General features: G+C 39.6%; 1 protein-coding gene and 1 non-coding gene across 6 annotated transcripts in view; both read right to left on the bottom strand.

The window, feature by feature from the left end:
* The window catches only part of LOC111043535 (WD repeat-containing protein 47), a 248,489-nt gene that overhangs the window by 85,330 nt on the left and 135,611 nt on the right, over positions 1-27,548 (bottom strand). The gene's annotated exons all lie outside the window — the stretch shown is intronic.
* Trnal-aag lies at positions 1,729-1,810 on the bottom strand. Its single transcript has one exon. It is a non-coding gene; the product is annotated as a tRNA-Leu (tRNA).

Below are 27,548 nucleotides of genomic sequence, written 5' to 3'. Positions count from 1 at the left end.
TAATGCAGAGAATCGGCATCGCTATTCTTCTATCTTTATCCACTGCCATTATAACGTGGACCACACTATAGCAGACCGAAGTTTGTAAAGCTCCTTACCAGTAGCACAGAGGAAAGAAACACTTTATGCTTATTCCGTGCCAGTAGATACTAGACCAACCCGGCCGGCGAATGATTTATTCTCACAATTCATTATAACGACTTTGTCAAATTATCTATTGTTAACAAACTAAGGTTTTCGGACTCAATAATGAACTACTGCAACAGTCCTACGGAAATGCATAACAAAAAGGTTTTTCATCTAAATTACATCTTCAGATATTATTTTGAAAGACTTGAAATTCATATCAGGAAAAGTTGTATTATAAATTGTTAGTGAGATGAGAATACAATCATCTATGTTAAAATTTGCATTGCATTCTATAAGCTCAGATAATGTTTGTGAACTATTCTGACACAGCATGTGTATTCATGTTCAAGTGAGAATTGAAAGCTTCAAAATGATATGTTCTCTCTAATATTGATACCATAATTATAAAGAACAAATAATTCTGCTTTGAACGTGATAACTTTCAACCTATTAGGGAGAAGACTTCGATGAGATAATAGCTTTTAATGAGAGAAAACCGCAAAAAACCAATGTAGAAATTTTAAATCTTAATTCATTAAAAAATGAATTTTTGGAGATTTTGACACTATTGCATTCAATGAGAGATACTGATGAAGTTGGTTACTGAATACATTATGAAATTCTATTGAAAAAAATATATTGGAAATCAACATTATTATTGTGAGACGTGTATTGAAAAGGCACTCTTATAAAACTATTGAATTCTATAAGTCGGTAATGGAAGCACGATTTTTACAATCAGTGTGGTTGAATCTGGAAAATAATAGTATCTTTATAGTGTAAATTTGGATTTAGGGCATGTCAAAACATAATAATTGTCGCCATAGCGTGAATAAAATAAAATGTTGAAAGCAGAACTGTAGTTGACTATATAGTGACTGTATGACATAACTATTCAAATTAATGGACTCGGTTTTTGAGCTCCAGGATATGAGCCGGGTCTATTAGTTCGTACATTTTTCTATAAAATCACTTGCTGAAAAGTTAATTACAGGAAACCGAAAAGTCAAATGAAAAAACTCTACATTATATATTTTTTTATCAAGAAAACTGTTGGTTTTATCGGGAAAATGAATAAGACCAATATTGTCGCCCAGAATGTAACGAATCGAATGACATAAGATAGAACTTATATATTCAGATGAATGGTTATAGAGAGAATGAGAGGGGTTGAGCGGAAAAGCTCCACGGGGATTACTTGAGACTTTCGGGAAAATGAGCCACTTGAAGGGTTCTATCGATGGTGAGAAATTCAGGTTTTATCTAGTTTTCGGACCAAAATACTAAATTGACTGGGCTATTGTTCGCCTAGCAATCAATAACAGGACCTAATACTAATAATACGATATACACAAATAAACCAATCAAAACAATTATTCTATAAGCTGGTGTAACGATTCTGATTGGCGTGATTAGATGAGCACGTTCTTGGGAATAAATTAGAATCAGAAATGCTTATTACTCAAATTAATATCTATTGTGTGGCCAAATTCAAGTAATCCTCCTTAAAATACTTGAAAATCCAATACCAAATCAAAAATTCTCAACATTGCTGATAAAATACCAACAAAACTTCCAAATTCACAGAAAAAAAATTCCTGGCAGCGGTGGGATTCGAACCCACGCCTCCGAAGAGACTGGTGCCTTAAACCAGCGCCTTAGACCGCTCGGCCACGCTACCGATGGCCTAATAGGGCCCAAAAAGTCTGATTTCAAATCAACAATCGACTGCCAAGTTTCACAGCTAACTTGAAATCGTGGATATCTCAATCTCCGTGGACGTGTACTTCAAAATAATTGCTTGAAATTGAATATTGAAAGTCAAATTCCATTATTTTGTCGGACTGTAACGATATCTGTGAAAGATCGTGGGGAATGAAGTATCTTGGTATGGGAAAAAAGTGAACGCCAACGGACTCTAGCGGCGTCTAGTGAAACTACAACGCTACTAGTTTATCCTTTCACCGCTAGAATTCGCTGTGTGTACTACACGTGTACAAGGTCTATAAAAATACAGGTCATGACACTCGTGTTCCTTATGGAGCGGCCATTTTATGGGGTCTTTATGGTGGTGCATTTGAAGATCCAATCTAATTCAATTTTCTTGTAACAAAATTATATATTATTCATTTTAAAAACAATATTCTAGTTCAGACAATATGTGAATTCAGGTTTTCAATTTCTTGAAAAAGAAATTTCAATAATAAAGGCTACAATTATTCATTCATTTATTATTAAAAAGTGTTCTTATTTTTGTAACCTAAGGATTATGATACATAAAGCATTGAGACAAGACAGAAATATGCGAGGCCAACAGCAAAAAAAGTTCAAAGTTCCCGATCAATTAGGCTAAAATTAAAAATCAACAATTCAGTTTCTACTATTTTGCTAGATACTATACTTCTGTAGGAATAATTATTTTACAATTCCAATTACTAATAACACATCATATTATGTTCAATCTACAATGATAACAGCTAAATATAAATTTTAAAATTGGTGAACTATAACCCCACAAAATGGCGAACTAGAACCCCACAAAATGGCGATTTTGCAATACATCACGGGATTGTGTCATGGCCTGTATTTTTATGGACCTTGCACGTGAACAAGGTCTATAGAAACACATCAATAACAATACTATAGAAACAATCTATCTATAGAAACAAAATCTATCCTTAGACCGCTCGGCCACGCTACCGATGGCCTAATAGGGCCCAAAAAGTCTGATTTCAAATCAACAATCGACTGCCAAGTTTCACAGCTAACTTGAAATCGTGGATATCTCAATCTCCGTGGACGTGTACTTCAAAATAATTGCTTGAAATTGAATATTGAAAGTCAAATTCCATTATTTTGTCGGACTGTAACGATATCTGTGAAAGATCGTGGGGAATGAAGTATCTTGGTATGGAAAAAAGTGAACGCCAACGGACTCTAGCGGCGTCTAGTGAAACTACAACGCTACTAGTTTATCCTTTCACCGCTAGAATTCGCTGTGTGTACTACACGTGTACAAGGTCAAGTACAGGTCATGACACTCGTGTTCCTTATGGAGCGGCCATTTTATGGGGTCTTTATGGTGGTGCATTTGAAGATCCAATCTAATTCAATTTTCTTGTAACAAAATTATATATTATTCATTTTAAAAACAATATTCTAGTTCAGACAATATGTGAATTCAGGTTTTCAATTTCTTGAAAAAGAAATTTCAATAATAAAGGCTACAATTATTCATTCATTTATTATTGAAAATTGTTCTTATTTTTGTAACCTAAGGAATAAGGATTATGATACATAAAGCATTGAGACAAGACAGAAATATGCGAGGCCAACAGCAAAAAGAGTTCAAAGTTCCCGATCAATTAGGCTAAATTTAAAAATCAACAATTCAGTTTCTACTATTTTGCTAGATACTATACTTCTGTAGGAATAATTATTTTTACAATTCCAATTACTAATAACACATCATATTATGTTCAATCTACAATGATAACAGCTAAAAATAAATTTTAAAATTTGTGAACTATAACCCCACAAAATGGCGAACTAGAACCCCACAAAATTGCGATTTTGCAATACATCACGGGATTGTGTCATGACCAGTATTTTTATGGACCTTGCACGTGAACAAGGTCTATAGAAACACATCAATAACAATACTATAGAAACAATCTATCTATAGAAACAAAATCTATAAATACAGGTCACGACTTGATCCTGTGATGCATTGCAAAATCGCCATTTTGTGTTATTCTAGTTCATCAATTTTCAAATTTGTTTATCAGCTGTTATCATTGTAGATTAAAAATAGCATGATGTGTTATTGGTAATTTTTTTAAAATGGGAATTGCTTGGCTTGGAATTGTAAAATAAATTCTTCTGACACACTAATAGTACTTAGATTCAAACTAGGAACTAAATTGTATATTTTTAAATTTAATTGATCGGAAACTTAAAACTATTTTTCAGGTTATCCTCGCATATTTCTGTCTTATAAATCATAACATCCATATTCATGTTAAAATAATAAGATTCATTTTTATATAATGAATAAATAAATTATTGAACAATTTACTATTAAAAATTGAAAACCTGAATTTACATATATTATCTGATCCAGAATATTGTATTTAAAATGCATAATGCATGATTATGATATTGATTTGTTTTATGTTGAATTGGATTGGATTTTGCAATGTTCCGCCATAAGAATAACACAAAATGGCTGCCCCATAAGGAACACAGGTGTCTTGACCTGGTTTATAGAGGGGAACAGGAGCTAGATCTATAAGAACCAGGTCAAGACACCTGTGTTCCTTACAGAGCGGGCATTTTGTGGGGGTTTTTATGTTGGTACATTTGAAAATCCAATCTAATTCAACTCACCTGGTGGGAGTTGCTGGTCTCCTAACGGGCGCCTCCCCAGGTGGCGGATATGGGGATGCCTCCTCGGGGAAATGAAATACCCGGGGCGGACCAAAACCAGCAAACACAACTGCTGCCTTGCAGACGGGTATCAGTGGATACTCAAAGGCTAAGGGAACAAAACCCTGAAAGGAAATTGGCTGCTGCCTTGTAGCTCGGCATTGGATTGTCAATGGCTAGGGAAGGAAACCCGAAAAAACTACCTGGTCCTCCATGTTGGGGGTGGGCGAGGGGCCAACAACCCCTCCCATTAAAGAAAAACACAGTTTCAGAACCTCACAATGAGCCTCGGAATGGACTGGATTTACGGAACATAGAGCCTGGCTGACAAAAAAGGAAAAGAATGGGAAAGGATTTGAGAATATTCACATGGAATGTACGAACTCTCTACCGGGCTGGTGCAATGAAACAATTGATGGACATAATGAATGATTATACAGCAGATTTGATAGCTATTCAGGAAATGAGATGGACAGGGCAAGGAATGATGGAATGAAAGGTAATTATGATCTGTATTATAGTTGTAAAGAGAGAGATCATACCTTTGGAGTAGGTTTTCTTGTTGGAAAGAGACTCAAGAATTTGGAATTGAACTTTAAAGCTGTCAGTAGTAAGCTATGTGTGATAAGACTCATAGGGAAGTTTTTCAACATGAGTGTTATCAATGTACATGCACCAACAGAAGATAAAACAGAAGATGAAAAGGAGGATTTTTATGACTTGCTGGAGAGAACCTATGATGAATGTCCAAGATATGATATGAAAATTATAACTGGGGACATGAATGCCAAAGTTGGTAAGTAGGAGGTCTATAGTAGAATAGCTGGAGAAAACAGTCTTCATACAGTGTCACAAAGTGAATTTTTGTGACGGATAGAGAGCCGTCGTCCAGCATAAAATTAGCGAAATTATTCTATTTTAGAATAGGAATAGGATCGTCTGCCAGATATATTTTGTTAGATTTGTAGTTGTGTATACATTATCACTATCGCCGTCAACCCCTTTAAATTAGCAGCATTCGTATCATCTAAACGATAAGCGGCTACCGAGTCGGGTCAGTATCGCTCTTCATGAAATTTCTGGAATAGAAATATTGTTTACCGGCCTGAATTAGTGTAGTAATTAGTATCAGTGTCGTCATTAGCTGCACCCTTATCATCAGCACTAGTGGATTCAAACCCTGTCACATGACTAGTGGCGTGATCGTCTTTTCAGACTCCCATTGGTCAGCAAGCCCCTTTTCCCCCGGCCTCCTAACTTTCAGCGACCCGGTGTGGCTTCAAGGAGACCTGGGAGAGAGTCAGTTGTTCGGTGGTTGAGCGTGAGATCGGGTCGCGAATCTCCTCTCCTTACGACGTTACCGACACTAATTATTATTCTATCTTGTGTTAACGTAGAATATTGTAGGTCGAGTTCCGAACAACTCGGAGTTAGAATTCCCTTGTGGGTTTTTCTTTCTTGTCAGCTATTTTTTCCCGAATTCGTATCACTGGGGGTGAACGAGTTATTCTTGGTTTTGAAACCTGTAAGGGATCTCAAGTTTGAGCTACAAACAGTTGAGTGGGGAAATTTAGCTAGGCTCTTAAGCAAATTATTTTTGAGGGCTTAATTCTTAAGTCTCGACTCTGTCGCTTCACGACGTTTAAGTTTAGTGCGGGAATTTGTTTGCTATTCTCCGTATTTAATTCTGCAGTGATTCAGGTAACTGTATGTTAGGACTGGTCACTTGTGTGCATTTCCTCTTCTGTAATAAGGTAATCTCAGTTTTTAGGGGTGTATTTTCCTTATTAATTTTCATACTATAGAGTGGCCCTGTATTTTAAATTCGCTTAGCAGTTTCTGACTTGCTGTAATTCCAAGTAGGAAAAGCCCAATCCTTTTCCTAGAGAACTCAGGTGCAGCTTGAGCTCGTCCTCGTCGAAGTTTCTAGACTGCGACATCCTTTCTCTTTCTCTCTCTTAACTTTCCTATTCTATAATCCTTCTAGCTCTCAGGTACAGCTTGAGGACTTCCTCGCCGAAGTTTCTAGACTGCGGCAACCTTTCTCTTTCTCTCTCTTAACTTTCCTATTCTATAATCCTTCTAGCTCTCAGGTACAGCTTGAGAACGTCCTCGCCGAAGTCCCCAGACTGCGGCATCCTTTCTCTTACTTTCTCTTCACTTCCCTATTCTATAATCCTTCTAGCTCTCAGGTACAGCTTGAGAACGTCCTCGCCGAAGTCCCCAGACTGCGGCATCCTTCCTCTTACTCTCTCTTCACCTTCCCTATTCTATAATCCTTCTAGCTCTCAGGTACAGTTTGAGAACGTCCTTGCCGAAGTTCCCAGACTGCGGCATCCTTCCTCTTACTCTCTCTTCACCTTCCCTATTCTATAATCCTTCTAGCTCTCAGGTACAGTTTGAGAACGTCCTTGTCGAAGTCACAGACTGCGACGCTTCCGCTCTCAGGTACAGCTTGAGAACGTCCTGTCGAAGTCACAGACTGCAACGCTTCCTGCTCTCAGGTGCAGCTTGAGAACGTCCTGTCGAAGTCACAGACTGCAACGCTTCCCGCTCTCAGGTGCAGCTTGAGAACGTCCTGTCGAAGTCACAGACTGCGACGCTTCCGCTCTCAGGTACAGCTTGAGAACGTCCTTGCCGAAGTTCCCAGACTGCGGCATCCTCTCTCTTCCTTCCTCTTAATTTTTCCTACCCTGTATAGTGCGAGATCTCAGTTCCAGACTAGAGATCGTTCCCGTCGCGGTCCTCAGACCAGCGAGAGGTGTAGGAAACCTTATGTAGAGCAGGATCTCAGTTCCAGACTAGAGATCGTTCCCGTCGCGGTCCTCAGACCAGCGAGAGGTGTAGGAAACCTTATGTAGAGCAGGATCTCAGTTCCAGACTCGAGATCGTTCCCGTCGCGGTCCTCAGACCAGCGAGAGGTGTAGGAAACCTTATGTAGAGCAGGATCTCAGTTCCAGACTCGAGATCGTTCCCGTCGCGGTCCTCAGACCAGCGAGAGGTGTAGGAAACCTTATGTAGAGCAGGATCTCAGTTCCAGACTCGAGATCGTTCCCGTCGCGGTCCTCAGACCAGCGAGAGGTGTAGGAAACCTTATGTAGAGCAGGATCTCAGTTCCAGACTAGAGATCGTTCCCGTCGCGGTCCTCAGACCAGCGAGAGGTGTAGGAAACCTTATGTAGAGCAGGATCTCAGTTCCAGACTCGAGATCGTTCCCGTCGCGGTCCTCAGACCAGCGAGAGGTGTAGGAAACCTTATGTAGAGCAGGATCTCAGTTCCAGACTAGAGATCGTTCCCGTCGCGGTCCTCAGACCAGCGAGAGGTGTAGGAAACCTTATGTAGAGCAGGATCTCAGTTCCAGACTCGAGATCGTTCCCGTCGCGGTCCTCAGACCAGCGAGAAGCTTAGGAGAATCCTTGTAAGCCCTTCCCTATCCTCTCATAATAGTCGACATACTGACTATTAATTTAAAAGCGTTTCGGACGATTGAGAGTGATTCCCATACCCTTAAGGGCAGTTACAGATTGGCCCTTAATAACCGGCGCGCTGTCATCAGATCAGCGCGGAAATCCTGTTTAGCAGTTTCAGAATTGCTGAAAATCCTTTCGCAGCTGCAGGCTCGCGATTCAGAAATCCGACACCCGAAACCTCATCCATTGAGCTTTAGTTATCATAAAATTGTAATTGATATACTGTATTTAGCTAGCAGGTTCAGCTTGCTGAGAACTATATCGCGATTCACAGATCGCGAGTTATTGAACAAAACCCCATTAGTTACAGGAAGGAACAATCCTATTAACGAATCTCCATTTCCCAAGCCCGATAAAATATTCCCTATACCTCAAACTCGGTATACCATATCCTGTACCTTATACCTCTTACGCCCCTCCAATCATATTGATCTAATACCGGGTGCGCAGATTCAGTCTGCACACCGACAGCCCGCAGTCTCAGATTGCGAAAACCGTAACAAAAATTCTATATCATTCCTTGTTAAACTCCATCCCGAGTTCCTCCACCTACAACCTTTATTCCGGGCTTGCAGGTACAGCTTTGCTCGCCGTCAACTCGCAGTTGGTTCAGATTGCGTACTACCTTTACAAATATAATTATTTGTGGGGATCTGATATCCGGATCCGTATCCTTGGTTAAGGTTACCTCAATTCTCCCTAACACCCAACCTGAATTCCAAGAGCCGAGGGCCGAATCGGCCAACAACGGCACGGGCACACACTCTTCCCTTCAAATTAAATACCTCCCGCCAAAGACAGAGGGTAAAGAATCAGGACAGGGGGAGAAGTGTAGGTCCAGTATCTCCACCAGTCAATACGGTCACCGACCCCGACCCATACCCGGCTGTAGCTAGTCCGCGTCGTAGCAATACTTCGCAATTATTAGAAAACCTAGAGGGTGGAATAGGACATTCTAATAAAACTGACGTCTCCCAACGTGGGGCTAAGACGTCTGGCGCCCAAGTAGATCGTGAGCAAAGGTTAAGTAAACCCCAGTGCACGATGTCGGAACGGGGAGAGGAGTCTACACTCCAAGAGTACGAGGAGGACCAGGGAGATCACGAGACAGACACCACGGAGCGAGAAACCGACCCTCGAGTGTCGTGGGTGTACCGGCTGAGTAAGGAGGAAGCGGTCAGCTACCTGGAGAGTCTTGGCCTGTCGGCAGTGGGGACTCTGACGGAGCTGAGGAGGAGGATGGTTGAACACCATCGGTCCCGGACCGCTGCGACCTCTCAGACTCGCCGGGACGATGCTATCCCAGGCACAAGCCGTGTCTACTCCGAGCCGTCCCTCCACAACAGAGTGAATCGACCAACAGGTATAGAGCCGGCACCACACCGCTCTTCAGGCACGTATAGTCAGGGCGCTGTATGTGATAAGGTAAGAAGTTGGAATTTACGTTTTGATGGTGTATCAGATGCTCCCAGTTTTATCGAGAGGCTCACTGAACTTCAGAGCGCATATGGGATATCGGGGAACAATCTCTTATAGCCCTACCAGAGCTGATGGAGAGAGGGGCCCTACTCTGGATGCGGAATCGTCGCTCCCAGTGGAGGACGTGGGCTGACTTTGTAGAGGCGTTTAAACTCCGATACTATCCCCATACTTATAGTGACGATCTTGAAAGTCAAATCATTGCAAGGAAGCAGAGGGAGGGCGAACCGGCTGATGAGTATGCCGAAGCCCTACTCACTTTAATGAGGAGATTAGGAAGTTACGACGGGGATAGGATATATCAGAGGGTGTATCAGAATTTATTACCCAGATATAAGTTACATGTCCGAAGTGTAGGAGCCCAAAACATAGACCAACTGTTAGATATAACTAGGGAATATGAGGCAATCCGTGCTGAGGAAAAACACTCTAGGTTGTCCTCACGGAATACTAAAATCGAGGACAATAAACGGGGAGAAAATTCAGCTAAGGCAACTACTAAACCACGGGAGACTAAAGTGATAGAAGAGAGTAGTACTAGTCAGGGTCCTGTGTGCTGGAATTGTAAAAAGACAGGACATTGGAGGTCAACTTGCCCCGAGCTTTCTAAGTGTAAGGAATGTGGGAAAAATCATGATCAGTGTAACTGTAAGTCCCAGAGTAAAAGATCGTCGGGAAATTCAGTAATTCATTCAACAAAGATTTTAAGCCCCAGAACCGTGTCAGGAGATACACGGACTTTCATTGATGTGAGTTTGGCGAACCAGAAATTTGTCGCTTTGATTGATACAGGATCGGAAAAATCCTACATCAGTACACAAGTTCTGAGAGCATTAGAACGTGAGGGGTCAGTAAGGAAAGAAAACTGCACACATAAAGCGATACTCGCTGATGGGAAGTCTGCTCTCCTCTCGATAAAAGTTGTTACCCAATTGAAAATAGAAAATATTTCTGTTTCTTTCCAGGCTGTAGTGATGGAAGGCCTTAAGCCTGACGTGTTGCTAGGAGTGTCATTTATGATTCAGCATAATTTAACTATCAATATGAGGCATAATAGAGTAGAATGGGAACCAGAGATAGTGGGAGCTATACGTGGTAGTAAGAGTTCAGCGAATACTTCTAAGGTGTCGACTGTAGCTGCCGTTAGACCAAGTAGGGAGGTCGGAGATAACGGGGTGTACATGTACGTAGGAGTAGAGGGGGTGGACCTGAATGCCGCTATAGATACCTCATCTCAAAAGTCATACGTTTCTAGTGAGATCGCGAAACGTCTTAAGATAGAAGGAGAGACCACTTTACCGGTCACTGTATGTGGCAAGGAGTATAAGTGGCAAGTGTCAGTTGTCCCAGATATTGAACCTCGTATGATTTTAGGAGTGGAAAATCTGCGTAAGATGGGAGCTGTATTAGAAATGCAACCCCAGGGAGTCCGATTACGGAGTAGGGAAGGGGAAGGTAGGTTATCAGTTGTCTCTGAGCAGGAGAAATTCGATAATTTTCTGGAAGAAGAAATCCGGAAATTCTCTTCACTCCCAGGACGGACCCATATCTTGAAACACAAAATAAAACTCCAGGAAGGAGTTGAACCCTTCAGACTTCGTCCCTATCCCAGGAACCCTATCATGCAAAAAGTGATCGATGAGGAAGTCGATACAATGCTTGAACAGGGAGTCATAGAACCCAGCTGTAGCTCGTGGAGTTCTCCTATCGTATTAGTAAAAAAATCGAATGGGAAAATAAGGTTCTGTATTGATTTTCGTAAACTTAATTCTGTGACTCATAGAGATGCTTACCCCCTCCCAAATATGACTGGTATTTTAGACAGGCTTCGCGATGCTAAGTATATATCTACTATTGATCTGAAGAGTGGTTATTGGCAAGTTCCGTTAGATGAGGAGAGTAAAGAATTGACTGCTTTCATAGTGCCGGGCAGAGGTCTATTTCAATTTAAAGTGATGCCTTTCGGCTTACACTCAGCTGGAGCTACCTTTCAACGTTTGCTAGATCAGGTGATAGGGCCTAAACTCGAACCGTATGCGTTCGCGTACTTAGACGATGTGGTAGTATTAGGGGAGACTCTTGAATCCCATAGAGAACATCTCGCAGAGGTTTTCCAGAGGTTGAGAGACGCAGGTCTAATTATAAATAAAGATAAGTGCAATTTTCTGAAATCTGAGCTGAAATACTTAGGTCATATTGTGACAGAGCAAGGCCTCCGTACCGACCCGGAAACGATTAGGGCTGTTAGAGATTTCCCTACCCCGCAGCGTGTTAAATCTCTCAGGAGCTTCCTAGGGTTAGCCTCCTGGTACCGTAGGTTCGTCCCTAATTTTTCAGAGCTAGCAAATCCGTTACATCGTTTGTTAAAATTGAAGGTGAATTGGCAGTGGGGAGAAGAGGAGGAAACGGCATTTCAGAAAATCAAAGATGCTTTAACCTGTGCCCCAGTATTAACCTACCCTCATTTTGAGTTGCCCTTTGTGATTCAGACCGATGCCTCCGACGAAGGGTTGGGAGCTGTCTTGACTCAGGAGATTAATGGTGAGGAGAAAGTTATTGCTTATGCGAGTAGGGGTTTAAGAGGTCCCGAAGTCCGATATACCACAACCGAGAAAGAGTGTCTAGCTGTGATATATGCCCTGAGAAAATTTAAGTCATATGTGGAAGGTTACGAAATTACTGTGATTACCGACCATCAGTCCTTGAAGTGGTTGCATGCCATTCCCCATCCCACTGGTCGTTTAGCACGATGGGTAATGGAAATGCAACAATATAATTTGAAAATAAAATATAGGAAAGGGAAGTTCAACATAGTTCCAGATGTACTCTCACGCACCCCCTGTAAGGAGGAGCTCACTTCGGGAGAAACGAACTCCGAGGGTGGGGTGGCCCCTATCGCTATTGGTCGAGAGAACGACGATAGCTGGGTAAAGAAAATTAAATCATTACTGATTGCAGACCCCGAGAAATTCCCCGACTATACAGTTAGAGATGGGTTGTTGTATAGACACATTTGGCCTAGGAGGCGGCTCCAGGAAGAGCAGAGTGCTGAGGGGTGGAAGCTTTGTGTCCCAGTGAGCTGTCGCTCTGAAGTTTTACAACAAAATCATAATGCTCCAACCGCGGGTCACTTTGGCATATATCGTACATATGACAAGATAGCGCGCCTATATTATTGGCCTGGATTGTTTAATGATGTTGCCAACTATGTACGGAGGTGTGATGACTGCATTAAGATTAAGGTAGAACAGAGGACCCCATATGGTCGCATGAAAAATCCCCGTAAATTGTTTCACCCTTGGGAGACTGTCAGTACTGACTTAGTCGGCCCGTTACCCCGTTCCAAGTTAGGACACCGTTACATAGTCGTGTTTCAAGATCAGTTCACTAAGTGGACGGAAGTGGCCGCCCTATCTAAGGCAGATAGCGCAGGAGTCACGAAAGCTTTCCGTGAATTGATTGTCACACGGTATGGAGCACCTAGGATGCTCATTTGTGACAATGGAACCCAATACACTAGCAAGTATTTTCGCTCGTATTGTGAGGATAATGGCGTGAATGTGTTTTTCACCCCCCCATATTCTCCTAGTTGTAATCCTACTGAAAGAGTGAACCGTGTACTCAAAACTATGATACAAATCTTTGTAGGAGAGAACCACTCGGATTGGGACCGATATTTAAGAGAATTTTGTTTTGCGATGAATACAACTATTCATCAAGGCACCCAATATACTCCAGCTTATCTCAACTTCGGTAGGGAATTGAGGGCTCCAGGTGAGTCCGCATTCGAGTCTCAAGACGATCCACGTACGCAGGGTTTTGAAAGTAGTCAGGCCACGCTACAGAAAAATATTAAGGTATTAATTCAAACCAGGAAAATTGTAGTGGATAATTTGGATAAAGCATATAGGGATGCTAGCCGTTATTATAATCTTCGGAGGCGAGATGTTAAGTTATCCCCAGGTCAGTTGATATATAAGAGAGAACATTATTTATCTTCGGGAGTTGACCAGTTTGCCGCGAAACTCGCTCCAAAGTTCTCAGGCCCCTGGAAGGTAGTTGAGATATTGAGTCCTACAGTAGTGAAGGTTAAAGTAGCAGAGAATAAATTAGTGACTGTTCATGTGAAAGACATTAAGTTGTTGCCCCCATGTGTAGAGGAGGAGGAGGAGGAATCTAGCTCCGAAGAACAGGCGAACGCAAATTGCGTTGGTGGAGTGAAGTGCGGGTTGCCTATACTAGCCTTAGACGGCGCAAGGTACGGGAGAAGCACTTTATTCAACTAGTTATTACGTTTCCCGTTAGATGCCGCGACAGGGTTGATTCACTGGTTTCTTGCTCCTTCTCTCGTTGTCGCATCGCATAAGACGTTCGAACCTTTTCTTTCAGGATATTTTTGTTATCTGTTTATTGTAGGGTTGCTTTTATCGCGTTCCCGATAATGATAATCTTGTCTTTCTACACTGTCGTTACCTGAATATTTTTGTATAAGCCCATCTAGTCGTCTTTCTATTGCTTCAGTAGTGCTTCGACTCTCTTAGCAGTATGGCGCCTCGTCTTGGTCTACTTGATCGCTTTTTATCCATCGCTGAAATGTGTTCACGTAATGTGAAAAGTAGGGAGGATGTGGTGTGGTTGTAGCCGGTATTCCCGACGTCGCCTTGTACGTTCAACGCCAATCCCCCCCCCTCCTTAGTAGGAGTGGGGTGTCACAAAGTGAATTTTTGTGACGGATAGAGAGCCGTCGTCCAGCATAAAATTAGCGAAATTATTCTATTTTAGAATAGGAATAGGATCGTCTGCCAGATATATTTTGTTAGATTTGTAGTTGTGTATACATTATCACTATCGCCGTCAACCCCTTTAAATTAGCAGCATTCGTATCATCTAAACGATAAGCGGCTACCGAGTCGGGTCAGTATCGCTCTTCATGAAATTTCTGGAATAGAAATATTGTTTACCGGCCTGAATTAGTGTAGTAATTAGTATCAGTGTCGTCATTAGCTGCACCCTTATCATCAGCACTAGTGGATTCAAACCCTGTCACATGACTAGTGGCGTGATCGTCTTTTCAGACTCCCATTGGTCAGCAAGCCCCTTTTCCCCCGGCCTCCTAACTTTCAGCGACCCGGTGTGGCTTCAAGGAGACCTGGGAGAGAGTCAGTTGTTCGGTGGTTGAGCGTGAGATCGGGTCGCGAATCTCCTCTCCTTACGACGTTACCGACACTAATTATTATTCTATCTTGTGTTAACGTAGAATATTGTAGGTCGAGTTCCGAACAACTCGGAGTTAGAATTCCCTTGTGGGTTTTTCTTTCTTGTCAGCTATTTTTTCCCGAATTCGTATCACTGGGGGTGAACGAGTTATTCTTGGTTTTGAAACCTGTAAGGGATCTCAAGTTTGAGCTACAAACAGTTGAGTGGGGAAATTTAGCTAGGCTCTTAAGCAAATTATTTTTGAGGGCTTAATTCTTAAGTCTCGACTCTGTCGCTTCACGACGTTTAAGTTTAGTGCGGGAATTTGTTTGCTATTCTCCGTATTTAATTCTGCAGTGATTCAGGTAACTGTATGTTAGGACTGGTCACTTGTGTGCATTTCCTCTTCTGTAATAAGGTAATCTCAGTTTTTAGGGGTGTATTTTCCTTATTAATTTTCATACTATAGAGTGGCCCTGTATTTTAAATTCGCTTAGCAGTTTCTGACTTGCTGTAATTCCAAGTAGGAAAAGCCCAATCCTTTTCCTAGAGAACTCAGGTGCAGCTTGAGCTCGTCCTCGTCGAAGTTTCTAGACTGCGACATCCTTTCTCTTTCTCTCTCTTAACTTTTCCTATTCATTAATCCTTCTAGCTCTCAGGTACAGCTTGAGGACTTCCTCGCCGAAGTTTCTAGACTGCGGCAACCTTTCTCTTTCTCTCTCTTAACTTTTCCTATTCTATAATCCTTCTAGCTCTCAGGTACAGCTTGAGAACGTCCTCGCCGAAGTCCCCAGACTGCGGCATCCTTTCTCTTACTTTCTCTTCACTTTCCCTATTCTATAGTCCTTCTAGCTCTCAGGTACAGCTTGAGAACGTCCTCGCCGAAGTCCCCAGACTGCGGCATCCTTTCTCTTACTTTCTCTTCACTTTCCCTATTCTAAAATCCTTCCTGCTCTCAGGTACAGCTTGAGAACGTCCTTGTCGAAGTCACAGACTGCGACGCTTCCTGCTCTCAGGTACAGCTTGAGAACGTCCTTGTCGAAGTCACAGACTGCGACGCCTCCTGCTCTCAGGTACAGCTTGAGAACGTCCTTGTCGAAGTCACAGACTGCGACGCTTCCCGCTCTCAGGTGCAGCTTGAGAACGTCCTTGTTGAAGTCACAGACTGCAACGCTTCCTGCTCTCAGGTACAACTTGAGAACGTCCTTGTCGAAGTCACAGACTGCGACGCTTCCCACTCTCAGGTGCAGCTTGAGAACGTCCTTGTCGAAGTCACAGACTGCGACGCTTCCCGCTCTCAGGTGCAGCTTGAGAACGTCCTTGTCGAAGTCACAGACTGCGACGCTTCCCGCTCTCAGGTACAACTTGAGAACGTCCTTGTCGAAGTCACAGACTGCGACGCTTCCTGCTCTCAGGTACAGCTTGAGAACGTCCTTGTCGAAGTCACAGACTGCGACTCCTCCCGCTCTCAGGTACAACTTGAGAACGTCCTTGTCGAAGTCACAGACTGCGACGCTTCCTGCTCTCAGGTACAGCTTGAGAACGTCCTTGTCGAAGTCACAGACTGCGACGCCTCCCGCTCTCAGGTACAACTTGAGAACGTCCTTGTCGAAGTCACAGACTGCGACGCTTCCTGCTCTCAGGTGCAGCTTGAGAACGTCCTTGTTGAAGTCACAGACTGCAACGCCTCCTGCTCTCAGGTGCAGCTTGAGAACGTCCTTGTCGAAGTCACAGACTGCGACGCTTCCTGCTCTCAGGTGCAGCTTGAGAACGTCCTTGTTGAAGTCACAGACTGCAACGCTTCCCGCTCTCAGGTACAGCTTGAGAACGTCCTCGCCGAAGTCCCCAGACTGCGGCATCCTTCCTCTTACTCTCTCTTCACCTTCCCTATTCTATAATCCTTCTAGCTCTCAGGTACAGTTTGAGAACGTCCTTGCCGAAGTTCCCAGACTGCGGCATCCTCTCTCTTCCTTCCTCTTAATTTTTCCTACCCTGTATAGTGCGAGATCTCAGTTCCAGACTCGAGATCGTTCCCGTCGCGGTCCTCAGACCAGCGAGAGGTGTAGGAAACCTTATGTAGAGCAGGATCTCAGTTCCAGACTAGAGATCGTTCCCGTCGCGGTCCTCAGACCAGCGAGAAGCTTAGGAGAATCCTTGCAAGCCCTTCCCTATCCTCTCATAATAGTCGACATACTGACTATTAATTTAAAAGCGTTTCGGACGATTGAGAGTGATTCCCATACCCTTAAGGGCAGTTACAGATTGGCCCTTAATAACCGGCGCGCTGTCATCAGATCAGCGCGGAAATCCTGTTTAGCAGTTTCAGAATTGCTGAAAATCCTTTCGCAGCTGCAGGCTCGCGATTCAGAAATCCGACACCCGAAACCTCATCCATTGAGCTTTAGTTATCATAAAATTGTAATTGATATACTGTATTTAGCTAGCAGGTTCAGCTTGCTGAGAACTTTATCGCGATTCACAGATCGCGAGTTATTGAACAAAACCCCATTAGTTACAGGAAGGAACAATCCTATCAACGAATCTCCATTTCCCAAGCCCGATAAAATATTCCCTATATCTCAAACTCGGTATACCATATCCTGTACCTTATACCTCTTACGCCCCTCCAATCATATTGGTCTAATACCGGGCGCGCAGATTCAGTCTGCACACCGACAGCCCGCAGTCTCAGATTGCGAAAACCGTAACAAAAATTCTATATCATTCCTTGTTAAACTCCATCCCGAGTTCCTCCACCTACAACCTTTATTCCGGGCTTGCAGGTACAGCTTTGCTCGCCGTCAACTCGCAGTTGGTTCAGATTGCGTACTACCTTTACAAATATAATTATTTGTGGGGATCTGATATCCGGATCCGTATCCTTGGTTAAGGTTACCTCAATTCTCCCTAACACCCAACCTGAATTCCAAGAGCCGAGGGCCGAATCGGCCAACAACGGCACGGGCACACACACTTCCCTTCAAATTAAATACCTCCCGCCAAAGACAGAGGGTAAAGAATCAGGACAGGGGGAGAAGTGTAGGTCCAGTATCTCCACCAGTCAATACGGTCACCGACCCCGACCCATACCCGGCTGTAGCTAGTCCGCGTCGTAGCAATACTTCGCAATTATTAGAAAACCTAGAGGGTGGAATAGGTCATTCTAATAACAGAGAGTAATGAGAATGGCACAAGGTTGATCAATTTTGCTGCATCTTGAAGGATGGTTATAGGAAGTACACTTCATCCTCGCAAAAACATCTACAAGGCTACATGGGTCTCTCCCAATGGAGAGACTTTCAATCAGATCGATCATGTCTTAATTGATGGGCGACACCTTTCCAGCTTAATCAATGTAAGTACCTACAGGGGAGCAAACATTGATTCTGACCACTATCTTGTTGGAGAAGTAGTGAGAGCACGCATATCAAGAGTAAGGACAATAAAGGGGTCTCCAACTACTTAATATGATGTAGCACTACTTAATAATCCTAACACAGTACAACAGTTCCAGGAAAAAGTGAGTGCACAACTGAGGCTGGGAATGGAGGAGAATTAAGGATATGATTGTTGGGGAGCATGTGTCCAATCACTGGATGGTGAGTGAGGCATGGACCCTAACAAAACAGGATGTGAATATGATCAACATTTTCGAACGAAAGATTCTACGATCTGTATGATATATGTACGGCCACACCAATGCACTGGCTATTATCATAGTAGGGAGACTCAGGTGGGCAGGCCATGTTGAAAGAGCTGATGACTCATATCCAGCTAAAAGAATCATGAATTACATCATGGAAGGAAGAAGACGCCCTGGTCGACCAAGCCTGAGATGGATAGAATCAGTAACTGAAGATGCAAGGAGGCTTGGTGTAAGAAATTGGAGACGAGCTGTCATGGACAGAATAGAATGGAGGCGATTGCTGGAGGAGGCCAAGATCCGTTTTGGATTGTAGAGCCGTGGATGATGATGGTGATGATTTATGGTGGTACATTTGAAAATCCAATCTAATTCATCTCACTCGTCATAAAATCATGCATTTTAAAAACAATATCCTGGTTCAGATAATATGTAAATTCAGGTTTTATTTTTGTTTTATTTATGAAATTTCAATAATAAATTGTTCAATAATTCAAGTATTTATTATTGAAAAATTGTTCTCATTCTTGTAACCTATGGATTATGATTGAAAAGGCATTGGGACAAAACAGAAAAATGCGAGGCTAACTTCAAGAAGAGTTCAAAGTTCCCAATCAATTAAATCAATAAATCATCAATTTAGTTCTATTCCTAGTTTGAATCTGAATACTATTAGTGTGTCGAAAGAATTCAGTTTCTAGTATTTTCCTAAATAATAGGCCTACTATAATTCTGTTTTTTTTTTACAATTCCAATTACTGATAACACATCATGTTATGTTCCATCTACAATGATAACAGCTGAAAATAAATTTGAAAATTGTTGAACTAGAACCCCTCAAAATGGTGATTTTGCAATGCATCACGGGATCGTGTCATGGCCTGTATTTACAGACGTTGCTTCAGCCAACTTCTGTTTCCCTATAGACTTGCATGTGAACAAAGAATACAGTGAGCTACAGGATATAAAGTCAACTCAGAATCTCATCAGCATTGGTTTGCTAAACTATCAGTCAGAATAGACGATGGTTCCAACTTTTTCCAACACCGCACTTAGTCCAGTCAATATAGACATAAAAAGGGGGTGTGCTTGCAATTTATATTGTCGTTCTGATTTTTAATATATTATTTGGGTACATAAGAGAAGTCCAGAACCAATTTCTTCATGCAAAATTTCCTTGTGCTAGATACAGAGTGGCCCAAAAAACTCGTATTTTCAGCTCATTTTCCAGTTTTCAAATATTTCTGCCAAATCTTGTAATCGGACAGAAAAATTTGCTCTCGCCTTTTTTCTAGAATATGAGATTCTGAATGAAATGAGATCATTCGGAACTCTCTATCTCCAATGAGTACTGTGTTATGATTTTTCAAAAATGAGTGGTTTTTGATAAACAATATCTTCGGATTGTTACCATTTAGATGTATAATTCAAAATCCCTCTGGGCGAATTTTTGTGCTCTACAATCTGAGATCAGGTAGAGCGCTCTATCTAATATAGATTTCCAGGTACACCTGCCAACAATGCTCCTTGTATTGTGAAAAACACCTAATTTTCAGCTTCAACCATCATCACCAACTGCATAGTCTTCACATTGATGTTTCACACAATGACATAAGTTCATAAGATTATGTTCTATGAGAATCACCCGTTAGATGCACTTCATAAGTATTTCCTAGTGGAGAGGCAAGCTCAAGGAAACCTCAAGGATCAAAATTTCAAACACTTATAACTTCTGACACAATGTTCAGATTTCATCGTACTACACTTCATTCTTCTCGGCTCGTCACGTCAAGGCGGTCCAAAATCATGCATCATAAGTCAAATTCGGTCGAAAAGTGGAAGATTTATTGTTGAGTGTACATATTCCAATACACAAAAAATGGCCAATTTCTATATTCAAAACTGCATGTCTTTTGAAATACTTCTGATAAAATTTCCAAATCCAGTCAGGATGTGAAAATTGTCCTCCTCTACCCACTCCAATAAATAATACTTTCAATTCCAATACCATTCGAAAGTTACAGAAGATTTTAAAAATGGCGATTTCAGTTTTTACATTTTTTCCGTGATTTTACTGTTGATCAAGAGTTTCTAAAACGAGTCTGATAGATCATAGAAACTCTCGATTGATTTCAAATTGTAGATAAATTCATCCTCTACGAGCTCAGATGTCTAAAATCCATCTTGAGTCACTTTTCCTCATCGTAGTACTGCCAAAACCGTTAATATAAGAAAAATATCTACAATTTCCGGATTTTTTTCAACAATCAAATCTCCTTTTATATAAAAAGGAGATATTTCCACTCCAAATACTTTTTCCATACATCGTTTACAGCAGGTGAAAGAGGAAATTATATTGTACATTTCAAAATCAAGAAATGATTTTTAAAATAAGGGGTTACCAAGATACATAGCTTTGAATATAGAAATTGGTCATTTTTTGTGTATTGGAATATGGGCTTTAGTACACTCAACAATAAATTTTCCACTTTTCGACCGAATTTGACTTATGATGCATGATTTTGGACTGCCTTGACGAGTCGAGAAGAATGAAGTGTAGCACGATGGAATCTGAGCATTTTGTCATAAGTTATAAGTGTTTGAAATTTTGATCCTTGAGGTGTCCTTAAGCGCGCCTCTCCACTAGGAAATACTGAAATGAAGTGCATCTAGCGGGTGATCCTCATAGAACATGATCTCATGAACTTATGTCATTGCGTGAAATATCAATGTGAAGACTATGTAGTTGGTGAAGATGGTTGAAGCTGAAAATTAGGTGTTTTTCACAATACAAGGAGCATTGTTGTCAGGTGTACCTGGAAATCTATATTAGATAGAGCGCTCTACCTGATCTCAGATTGTAGAGCACAAAAATTCGCCCAGAGGGATTTTGAATTATACATCTAAATGGTAACAATCCGAAGATATTGTTGATCAAAAACTAAAATTCATCAAAATTGATTTTTTCTTCAAATTTCACTCATTTTTGAAAAATCATAACACAGTACTCATTGGAGATACGGAGTTCCGAATGATCTCATTTTATTCAGAATTTCATATACTAGAAAAAAGGCGAGAGCAAATTTTCCTGTCCGATCACGAGATTTGGCAGAAATATTTGAAAACTTGAAAATGAGCCGAAAATACGAGGTTTTTGGGCCACTCTGTATCTAGCACAAGGAGATTTTGCATGAAGAAATTGGTTCTGGACTTCTCTTATGTACCTAAATAATATATTAAAGAATCAGAACTACAATATAAATTGCATGCACCAATGTATATAGTGACTGGACTAACTGTTGGAAAATTATTTTTAGACTATGTGAACTACCAAAGATATATAAAAAGAAATCCATCTCAAAATTTATTATCGAATCATGAAAAAATACATATTCTTGGGTATAAATTAATATATTTGAGATTAATAAGAATTGATTATAATAAACAAGTATTAACTATTAATATAAAATCAGAATAGCTTAATGATTCTACTACAGAAGACAGTGGTGGAAAAGGATAAATGCCTTCCTATCAATTGCACCCACTTTATAACCTCAATCCTCCTCACTGGAGAATTACGTAGTGCACAAAGAGCCGTCTTCCACAATAATACTGTAGATGTACAAAAATTGTACTGGTAGAAAAATTGTTACTCAGTACTCATAAAAGATGAAAAGTTGTATTATTTTTTTGATCTCATCTTATTCGAAATGTCATCATTTACTTCGAGATACCACATGCGCTCCGCAAGAGTCTGATTAGATCTCAAATAGATTGAATTAAGTTTTATAGTTCCATGCTGATATTAAAAGTGTTAACAACTGTAATTTATAATTATTATTTAACGAAAATCCTAAATAAATGCTGTAAATCACCCCGAAGACTTCTGCTACTGCAGACATTGACAACAGGGTTAACAGCTAGATGGAAATTCGATGAGAACTACTATCCAAAAATTAGTTGCCAGCCCGGGAATCGAACTAAATTTAAAACTGGCAACTAATTTTTGGATAGTAGTTCTCATCAAATTTCCATCTAGCTGTTAACCCTGTTAGTTGTCAATGTCTGCAGTAGCAGAAGTCTTCGGGGTGATTTACAGCATTTATTTAGGATTTTCGTTAAATAATAATTATATATTAATTAGCATTTGAATAAATGCATTCTCTATTTAATTCCATCTGTAACTGTAATTTACAATGGAGAAACGATTTGATTGCTTTTATCTTACATAAACTTTGTATCTCAAATTGAATAAATATATTTTAATTATTATTTGATTGACAGAAAGGCCTATATCAATCCTAGGCAAATTAAGAATATTTATGCAAAATTTAAAATTTATCAGTTCTGTATTTTAGAGGAGATGATGCGTCAAACATGTATTTGACATCCCGTGCATGTATGAGCTAATTCCTTCCTTTATACAGATTTGGTGAAAAGTATGGAAATAGCTTAATATTTCTGTTAAAAGGATAATTTGACAATATATATTACTACCGGTCAAATTTGCTGAGCTTCTGTAGTAAATTTGAACATTTTCTGTTCATTTGTTCTTGATAACGCTGAGAAAGCACAAAAAAACGGTGGAAAACCGCAGATTTTGGGCGTATCTTTGGCATTATTTCAAATCCCCTCCAACACAACATTATTACACCCTAGCTTAGCTTTTGTACTAAATTTGAACAATTTCTGTTCATTTGTTCTCGATAAATCTGAGAAAAAGCAAAAAAACGCTGGAAAAACGCTAATTTTGGGCATATCATTGACATTATTGCAAATTCCTTCTAACACAACATTATTACACCCTAACTGAGCTTCTGTACTAAATTTGAACAATTTCTGTTCATTTGTTCTCGATAAATCTGAGAAAAAGCAAAAAACCGCTGGAAAAACGCTAATTTTGTGCGTATCTTTGATATTATTGCAAATTCCTTCTAACACGACATTATTACACCCTAGCTGAGCTTCTGTACTGAATTTGAACATTTTTTGTTCATTTGTTCTCGATAAATCTGAGAAAAAGCAAAAGAACGCTGGAAAAATGCAGATTTTGGGCGTATCTTGGGAAATTTTTCCAAATCCGTTCTTAGTGCGTCTCTAAAGGGCCAACTGAACATAACTACCAAATTTGAACGTTTTCGGTCTGGTAGATTATTAGTTCTGCGAGTGAGTGAGTCAGTTAGTCAATGAGTGAGTGCCATTTCGCTTTTATATGTGTATAGAAGATTGATGTTTCATTGGGAATCCTATTTGTAAAAAAATACTTTTCTGTCTCTTCAAAATTTTTGTCTGCCATCTTGGAACCGCCAATTTTGGATGCAAAGATAGATCTGGACTACTTTTAAGCATCCAAAAAAAATATTGATGAATCATAACTGACATACATTGGTCAGACAATACAGAGTGAGTCTTATGTATGGGAACCCTTCAATTAATTGGAGACTGTTGTAGATATATAATACCGTCACTTTCAGGATAAGTTATGGGTCAAATATTCTACCTTTTGAGGTACAACTGAATTTCAATCCCTCTTAAGGGATTAAGGGACTTAGGGGTTATAACTCGAATATTCAAATGTAAACACCCATTGTGTGGTACATCATTTCAAAGGCCTTTTTAAATCAAGAATGCGAATTCCTATATATACGACTCACTCTGTATAGTAACTGTATGCATGTTGTACAATCTTATGAGTATCTTTTCTGTGATTAATTGGATAAAGTATTAAAATATTGATTTTTTTACTTTGACCTTTGACCCTATGAGAAGTCTGGCACATGTTGACCTTTGACCTTGACCCCCATGGGAAGTCTAGCACATTTTGTCCCAGAATTACTCCCATTACCCATTACTCCCCAGAATTATACTACTTATAGTTTCATGAACAATGAACTCACACTAGCGCGACCCGAATCGCAAGCTGACTCCATACATCAGTGCTTCAAGTGTGTTTTTTATCAACTACAATGACAAAGTTCCCAATTCGAAATTGAAAAATTATAAAGACTTCTTTATAATATCCTACTAGCATAGTGCCGTTTAAAAGCTTAAATATAATTCAAAACCTTTCCCTAACCTGACTTCAACATTTTTTTTTCTGAGGGTGATGCCCACTTGAGCTCTAGACTTGTGCATGGGTAATGAGACTGGCAAGGAGACTGGCAAGGAGATAAACGTGAAATCGTTAAAATTTGTAGGATATGTAGTCAAATTCCTTATAGGTACAGTAGTCTCGATAAAATTCCTTATTATAAACCATTGAAATTTCGATAAAAATAGCCTATAATTACACAGTTTTAAATCGGATAATAATCACAAAAACTTTCTCAAATAAATATGGTGTACCATTGAGAAATCGGGAAACAATAATCTGAGCAAATATTAAAGAATAGAAATTGCTTTAGAATTCGTGACACCTTACTTATCACGCTTTTAACAAATTCCAACACGTAAAAGTAAAATTGATTCAGGAAGAATAGATGAAAATTATAAATTCCATGATAATAGTGGAGCAGAACAGAATAGAGACGTTCAGAGGCAATAAATTAAGGACAAAGTGTGAACAGAACACAAAGAAAACAACAGAGCGTAACGATGAAAGGGAAACAAAACAGAGCAGTTTTCATTAGTGTTTCATTAATAGTAGTTAAGACCAGGGAGAAGCTCCAGCACGATAAAAACTATAAGCATCAGTATTGAGTCACGAATTTCATAAATAGACTGTGTTTTACTGTGGCTTCAAGATTAAAAAAGCATGGGGAGAGCAAGACAGTATTTCATTCATTTCTGATTTGTACTTGTACAGAGGGCAATATAGAAAAAATAAATTAGTTTTGATTAATGAAGCATCTTGGTTCAAAAATAAGTCGTCCTTGGGAATCGTGTGGTTCTATGGAGATATTAATCTTCAAATTATGTTCACTTTATAATGAAATGTTTGAGAAGAGTTTGATTTTACTCGAGCCTAAATGATGGAGAAATCACAATATTAATGGTATTATAAATATTAGGACTCTATTTACCTTCCACTTTTGGATTACATGAATTAAGAATTTGTATCAAACGATATACAGGTTTTATACAGGTAAGGTATATACAGGTTTTGCAAACAAGCAATTAAAATAATTTGATATTACACTTGTATGATACTGATAACTCTGTTCCTGTTTCACAGCAATATTTATTGTATTTATTACTGTACTTGAAGCAACTGATTTTTCTGAAGATAGATTTGTGAATACGATAAACTTCAAACTGGATATAATAGGTATGTACTTGGGAAACATTTTCAAGAAGTTATTTTGGTATCCTAATGAGAAGCCTAATTGGTAAACTTCAGAATGAAATATGGAAATGATATAGCCTACCTATCTCTATTTATGCACTTTGAGTAAACTACAAGCGAATAACAAAAGACAAATGTTAAGAATCACACTCTTCAGAAATGTTTCATGTTATTTTCTCTTCTAAAGAAAACATTCTCTCCTATAGCTACATTATATTCGATCAGAAATACATTGATTCAAATAGTTCAAAATCACTTCAAATTCATCTATTTATCTCGTTTTATAGATGATAAAATATTATCTTTATATCATGTTATGATATAAAGTATGAAGAAACAACACCTTGGAAATGTTCAATAAGAATTTCAATATTATTAATTGCATGGTTTAGCTTTCAAATTGATTAACGAGATCAATATTTGAGTAAATTTTCATTTCTCATATTTTTTATAACTGACATAACTATCATTAGTAATGTTAGTAACGTAATTAGTATTACTACTTGAGATAAAAAGATGTTCTTCAATGAGGCATTATTACAGTAGCATAGGTTCTAACAAATAGTGTGTTTGTGGAAAATTATGCCCTCAAATGTTTGATTTCAAACTTAAAAACCAACCTCTAGATTTGCAAGTTTGGTTGCATCAGCCCAACCAATTCTACCTATCTCTGTAATAAAATGTCTCTATATATAAATCTCAGATATAATCATTTATTTATTGGATAGAGCAAACGATATATTCTAATGGATTTCTCCAAACATCTCTACTGTGATTTCATAGCAAACAAGACAACAATAATTATTATTAAACGGAAATCCAAATTAAATGCTGTAAATCACCCCGAAGACTTCTGATAGTGCAAATATCGACAACAGGGTAAACAGCTAGATGGAAATTCGATGAATGCTACTACTCAAAAATTATTTGTCAGCCCGGGAAATATGAACTCAATAATAGACGTACCTTAAACTTCCTGACATTGAGACTGCAAACACATTCTGATAGGCACATGACTCAAAGAAAAGCACAAGTTAACAAATATCAAAACAAAACTCGAGCATGACTGAAACCAATTATAGAAAAACTTACAGCACTGGTTTCACTGACTCAACGTAAAGCACAAATACATATTGAACAAAAAATGAAAATAACTTATTTCAAAGACTTTGCAAAAGCAGAACAGTAAATAACCAGTGACTAGACCGGCTTGCGTCTGCCAGAGAGCGTGTTCACTGTTCAGCTTGGCCACGGTTCAGCCTCTCACGGAATTGCATTTGCTTTCCAACACAACACCCAGCACCCAGCAACCACGGCTTACATAATCCTATTTGCAATATCCTCAGACCATCCACCCCCCGCCACTCATCACGATTTCTAGTACAATAAATGCCATTCCTAAAGGCTTCCTCATCGATGTTCTACTATCTACTGTATCAGTAACAATTACCAAAACTGCAAGCTTAGCTAACCTCATTGATTATACAATTTTGAAGTTCTACAAGAACCATCTATTTATTTCCATCTAGATTCCAGATATTATTTCTATCTATAGCTGAGAATAGGGGTACAGTCTTTTTTCGGGTCTCAACTTGGATTGAATAATAAAAAAATTAATAACAACATTTTTCTCAGTCATCTATTAATTGAATAATTACCGTCTACAAATCAACCATTCTTTAGTAATGATATTCATCATTTCTTGAAAAAATCGAATGAAATGAGATTTTTGATTAAATTTTTTGAATTACTTATTAATTTACAAGAGTTGCAGGATAGTAATGAGACTTCTATAACTCTGCAAATGAGCAAAATTAAATTTCTCATTTAATTTTGCAGTAATAATTTGAGACATAAACACATATCAATATTGTTGAGATTACAATAAGAAGTAATTTGAAAAATTGTGAGACATTGAA

Source organism: Nilaparvata lugens, chromosome 6 (genome assembly GCF_014356525.2).
Source record: "Nilaparvata lugens isolate BPH chromosome 6, ASM1435652v1, whole genome shotgun sequence".
Classification (NCBI taxonomy): domain Eukaryota; kingdom Metazoa; phylum Arthropoda; class Insecta; order Hemiptera; family Delphacidae; genus Nilaparvata; species Nilaparvata lugens.
The sequence above is the reverse complement of the archived record's forward strand: the minus strand, read 5'-3'. Positions and strand labels throughout refer to the sequence as shown.